This window comes from Diceros bicornis, chromosome 23, assembly GCF_020826845.1.
Source record: "Diceros bicornis minor isolate mBicDic1 chromosome 23, mDicBic1.mat.cur, whole genome shotgun sequence".
In the NCBI taxonomy this organism is placed as follows: domain Eukaryota; kingdom Metazoa; phylum Chordata; class Mammalia; order Perissodactyla; family Rhinocerotidae; genus Diceros; species Diceros bicornis.
The window spans coordinates 19,295,383-19,301,547 of record NC_080762.1 but is presented as its reverse complement, the minus strand read 5'-3'; the positions used below and the strand labels follow the sequence as shown (position 1 = coordinate 19,301,547).

The window sequence follows — 6,165 nt, the reverse complement described above, 5'->3', positions numbered from 1 at the left end:
ATCCAGGTGTTCCAGTTGGGAGGTCTCTGTGACTACTAAGGGGCAACAGAAAGAAGTTTCTTTGTGGTGATGGGACAGTTTTGTATCCTGATTGTGCTGACAGTTATATGAATCTACACCTGATAAAGTTTCACAGAACTCTAATCACCTCACACCCCCATAACAAGTGCATGTGAAAACTGGCAAAATCCAAATGTCTGTATTTGAGTTACTAGTATTGTACCAATGTTACCTTCCTGCTTTTGATAATGTACTGTGGTTATGGAAGGAATTATTATTGAGGAAGCTTGGCAAAGGGAATACCAGGATTCTTGGCAGTATTTTTGCATCTTCTTGTGAGTCAAACTATTTCCTAATAAAAATTATGAAATAGAATACCCAACATAATCTTGAAGAAGAACAAAGCTAGAGAATGTCAAGACTTTTTTAAAACTTTTTATTTATAAATAAGAGATTTATAGAAGATTTTAAAAGGTAGTACAAAGAGTTCATTCAATGTTCCTTCTTTCTCTCACAGAGAGAAACCTATACCTACAATATACTTGCTTATTTGTTCAACCCTAGTACACACATAAAGTAGTTTAAGAATTGTTAATTCATACTTCTATGAGAAAGAAATTTACCAACTGTAGTGTAGTATTGGTATTCAGTTCTTTTTGTCTTCAGTCCTACAGTATCTAGACCAAATATTAGTTTCTAAAGTTATTTATATCAGATTCTTTTTTCCCATCCCATTCAGTGAGGTTATGTCATATATCTGGAATACGGTTAGTCACAAGTTCAATCCATCCTGGGTTCCTCTAACATCATGGTAGCTTTTAAAATTTAAATACATTAAAAGCCACTCTTTATGGTGGAATACACATAGAGTCATGTATCCTCTGCCTTAGTACCTGTTAGGGCCTAAAGAGTCTCACGTCCCAGGTCTGGCTACAGTCCCATCCCACACTGCTGTCCTTTTCATTCTCTGTTCTACATCCACCTTGTCACTTGTCAATTCCTATAGTGCCATAATCCTTCTGACCAATAGGCCTTTCACCTGACTTACAGGTCTGTATTCTCTACAAGAAGCTTTCCCTGACTTCTTAGCCTGGGGTAGGTCACCCGGTTACAGTGTTATTGGTTCATTTACCTTTTTATATTACATTTATTATAGTCTATTGTTCTAAATTTATTTGTGTTTTTTGTTTAACATCTCTCCTCTCTCCACCCTCATGCTGAGACTAAATATTCTTGTGAGTAAAGGAACTTTGACTCTTTACTATTATACCACAGGGCCTGATACACAGTAGTCATGAAATAAATGTTTGTTCAACGAGTTAAGTCTTGAAGGAGAAATAAAGGTAACTAGGCAGACAAAGAAAATTATTCCTGGGAAAACAAGTAGGAGTGTGAAATCTTACAAGATGAGGAAGGAGAGCATGTTGCTTTTGTGAATCACCAAATAGTTCTCTGTGGCCAGAGGTCAGTGTGCACACAGTAAGAGACAGATATCAACAGAAAAGGTAGATTTGAGGACAGAATCCAGGAAAATCACCTAAGGACTCTAGGATGAAAGGAAAGTGGTTAGAGAAGTGAATAAACCCATAAGCCTGTCAGGTAATGCAACTAATTCTTTTAAAAAGAGGAAAATACTAATATTTCCATTATCATTTTAAAAATTATGAATCGATTTCCAAGTAAACAGCAGGTTATGAAGAGTGTATATACATATGAATGAAGATGTGTTAAAATTTTTTAAATTCGAGTTATTCCAGCAAAATTACTAATGTACAAAATCATTTATGGTCTTCATAGCAATTATTCCTAAATGGGGAGCATCTCACTAAACAGACAATTTCTGGAAAATCCTGGACAGTGGTAAATCTATTGTCTCTATTTGATCTTGTTCTCCACAGAACAATTTGTGTTCTAGCCTGTAGAAGTTCTAGCTTGAATTTCTCCTAGCCTGTAGTAGGTTCAGTAATGTGTGTGTGTGGTAGGGTAGGGGAAGATCTACTGTTGGAAACAACTTAATTCTGTTGATGCAAATATGTGGATGAATAACCAGACCAAGTCCAATTCAGACGATTCAGCAACACTGTCATTTAATTCAAGGAATAAATAACGCTTTAGTAAGATTTATAGAGCTTCTGTAATAAAAGAGAAGCAAAAAAAAAAAAATGCTAAAGACAACAAAGATAGACCCTGTTATTCAAGGCCTTTAGAATGATGGTACACATAAGTGGCTGATGGATCCTGGTGTTACTTTATTGGGACAACAATTCTTCCTTCCTCATCAAAGCAAAAAAAGAGAACCAGTGTAAAGCATTCTACCAGGGACAGACTGAGCTATAACCTGAGTGACTATATTCATTAAAGGGTGCTATGGAAACAATCTTTCCAGAGTCCCATATTTTTTTTTCTTTTTTGCTGAGGAAGATTCGCCCTGAGCTAACATCTGTGCCAATCTTCCTCTATTTTGTATGTGCGTTGCCGCCACAGCATGGCTGACAACGAGAGGTGTAGGTCCGCACCTGGGAACCAAACCTGGGCTGCCAAAGCTAAGTGCGCCATATTTAAGCACCAGGCCACAGGGCTGGCCCCGCTACCAGTCCCATATTTATATGGTTTTTCTCTCTTGGTAAATACAGGCATGGGAGTTAAAAAAATAGTGTGTAAGTTAAGAAGCATGAAATTTGTCTTCTCTAAATAGCCAAGCCCAAAATTTACATAAGTCAAGGAAAAAAATTGTGTCTAAGATTGAATTCAAAGTTTAAAAGAAGCAAATGTAGGGCAAAAAAAAAAAAAAATCAAAGAATCAAAAATGCGTCTGCATTGGTTTTACATATTTGTGTAATTCTAATGCACGAATGTTGTAGGTAATTTTCCTCTGCCTTGAATTTAAAGTTCTTCATTAATATTCCAGATAAATTTAATAGGAAGGTCTTTCATCTTTTCCTGAGAAATCTGTCAAATCTCTCATTCTGTGACATATTCGTATGATTTTTCCAGTCTCCAATTGTGCCTGGAAAGAGAACAGAACACGCATTTACCCATGTATTATCACGTGGAATAGAGTGAACACACACACACACGTTGTTGACAGCAGGATAGACACAGTTCTCTAAATATATTTTAGTTACTCATAATATATCTGCTATACATGCTAAACAGAGGGGGACACATAGTAAAACCTGATTTTGTTGCTTTCAGTTGCCAATAATTGTAAGTAAAAGTGATGAGTACAGATGAGGGAAAACAGAGAAAAGGTCAGCTGCAGGTGAATTTTGCTCAAATAAGGTATATTTTGTTGAGAGCCTTCAGGTCTCTGGATAATTTTACTGTATCTCTGCCACTTTGAATTTAGGGAAGTATGGGGCAGTTCCTTGGTCAGGTCTACAAAGCTCAACACTTCCCTTAATGATCCCAAGTAACAACTGGCCAAAAGGTCACATAACCTCAGTTTAAGCCTGGACCCTAAGCTATTTTATATGAGTACCGAGATCACTTCTATTTATATTTTTAAGCTTATAGATTGATTATTTACTTATATATAAATAAAATAAACTAACTGCATTATTTAAGCAAACAACAACATGATATGCACCAATCCAGTTGATGTAATTAATATAACAAAATAGAATATTAATGTTAAACTATTTGAAATACATTTCTGTAATGAATTATCAAACTCCTCTGCACTCTACCATGTCAGTATTGTTCTACAGTCTAGGCCTCTTCTTCATACCTTTTCCTCTTGTTTCCCAGCAGCTCAACTACAGCCTCAGGCACAGGTCTCCTTTGTGCCAGTAGGATCTCACTGAAAGTGGGTAGTATCTCTCAGATCAGCCCATTCGGAATAAGAAAGCACTCCCCCCACTTAGCTCGACTCTCTTTTCTCAAACAGATCTCTCCTGACAGCTCTTCTCTTTCATAATGCAAAGGTCTGGACTCAACAACCCAAAACTGACAGGTCTAATATACTATTTCTATCATCCAGTTCATACCAAATATGATTATATGCACATAATACAATAAGTTGGAATGAAATCAAAGTTCAGCTCTACAAATAACTTGCCTCTAGCTCTTAACAGTTGGGAGATCCTCTACATATAACTCATTCCTAGCTTCCATATTAACTAGCTGTTTGACCTTGGGGTCAAATATGCAAATCCAACTTCATATTTCAGAGATATGTTAGGGAGAAAAGGTGGTAGATTAAAAAATGCTATTTAAATAAAGTAAGGTCATAATTTCAATTTAAATAGTTATAGGGAGAATTATCTTAAGTATATATATGCATATTGCACAGAAGAGGGAGAAATCATACATTCAGTTGGTCAAGAACCTTGAAGCAAAAGCTGCAGCTCAGGTCTAAACTCTAGGAGTTGACAGAGAACTTAGAGGTCTCCAATATAACCTCTCATGTAGTGGGAACCCCCTCTGCAATAGCCTAACAGAAGACTACACTACTTCGATTAAACCCTAGCATTCCAAAGGGCACACCACTCCCACAAGGCAGCCAATTCAATGTTCAGGTGATACAATTTGCAGGAAAGCTGTTGCCTATAACATGAACCAAAATTTAGGAGTGAAATGCCTTCAAGTCTTTGGACATGCTTTGCCCTTGATCACGTCAGGATCAAAGCTCCATGGAGAGCACCTGCTATAAGCAATGCAGTTTGCATAATTCGTTCAGTAAGTCTTCACAATAATCTTATGCAGTGCATGTTACAGTGCCCATTTACAGAAGGAACTAGACTGCTGGATATGCACTATGACCAAGCTTACCCATCTAATAACAGGCAGAGCCAAGATTTCACCCAGGTTAGGTTTCAACACTCATGTCTCTCCTCTCCTCTTGATTGGCCATTTGAGGCTGATCAGATTAGCTATGTGTGCTGCATGATAGACCAAGGGAATAGAAGAGAGGCAAAAATGGGATGTAATTATGAAAATTGAGAAAAAATGGAAATTCAATGAAATTGACTGAATGAAATCTATTAAATATAATCTAATCTACTCAATCAAGATAGTTTCAGAGATAAAAGAATCTGGGAGTTTACTAGAATTGGCCTAGGAAAATAACAAACAGACCAATATACCATCAGGCTAAGTAATTGCAACTTTAAGTGATAAAAGAAGGATTCCACCAAAAAACGTGGCAGTCTCCCGGAAACAGTTAATTAGGGGGAATCTAAAAAGAATGAGAGATGCTGAGGCAACCCTCTGCGCAGATCAGGGCAGCCTTTGAGTGGGTGCACGGACCTTGCTAACCCCACCTACCATGCGGTGTTGGGTGGGCCCCCCACCCACTTTGCGGGTTATGGTGCTCACTCGCACCACCGTGGCTGCTGGGATCCCCAGTAGCAAAGTGAAATACTCAAAGCTCCCCAGCGCTGTTGGCAGAAACATTAACCTTCAGAATGGAACTTGACTAGGCTGAAGCTAGCTTTAAATCTAAATATGTCCAGGTGTCATGAGAGTTCCCTTGTTAAAGTTTAAGAAAAACTACTGCGATTCCTTATAAGGCCATTGCTGACGCCATTGTGCAGTTTTTGATTGGTGCCTGTCTCGTTTTCGCGGGCATCCTCCTGCTGGCGGGCTCCCTCAGCAAAGTGGGTGTTAACGGGGCTATTCCCTTTCTGATTGCAGGCATCCTGGGGTTCCTGCCTGGGTTTTAGCACCTGCTCATCACTCACAGAGCATACCCAGGCTGCCAGGGCTACTCCTACCATGACCTTCCGGACTGTGATGACTACTCCTCTGCAGCCAGGAGAAGAGTCACAGAGGGGGCTGAGCAGAGCTTTAAGGCATTTGGAAGAAGCTGTGGAAATCTATGCCTAAGGATTAAGGACTTCTGCAGCTTTGCAAATGCTTAGCAAAACGATGGTCAGCTTTTGTAAATCTATCTCCAAATGAGTTTACAATTAGTCAAATAGGAAGCCAGGACGTGCTCTATTTTTATTTTCCCAGTCTTGGAAAAAAAATCTCTGACAAATTATTCCACGTGGATATGTATAGTGGAAGAATAGCAATGTTAATTTAAGAGGAAGCAAAAAGTTACTTTGTAGAGCAATTGCTGCCACCACCCTATTTAGAGCTGAAAATTTCTTTTAAAAAAAATAGTCTTCATTGATAATTTTATCTTGTGGCAAATGGAAAAATGTATGTCTAATTTCA

The 6,165-nt window shown here is 38.2% G+C and overlaps 1 pseudogene; it reads left to right on the top strand.

Moving 5' to 3' along the window:
- The first annotated feature begins 5,308 nt into the window (after positions 1–5,308).
- Positions 5,309–5,864, top strand: LOC131420325 (transmembrane protein 230-like; annotated as a pseudogene).
- The last annotated feature ends 301 nt before the right edge of the window (positions 5,865–6,165 follow it).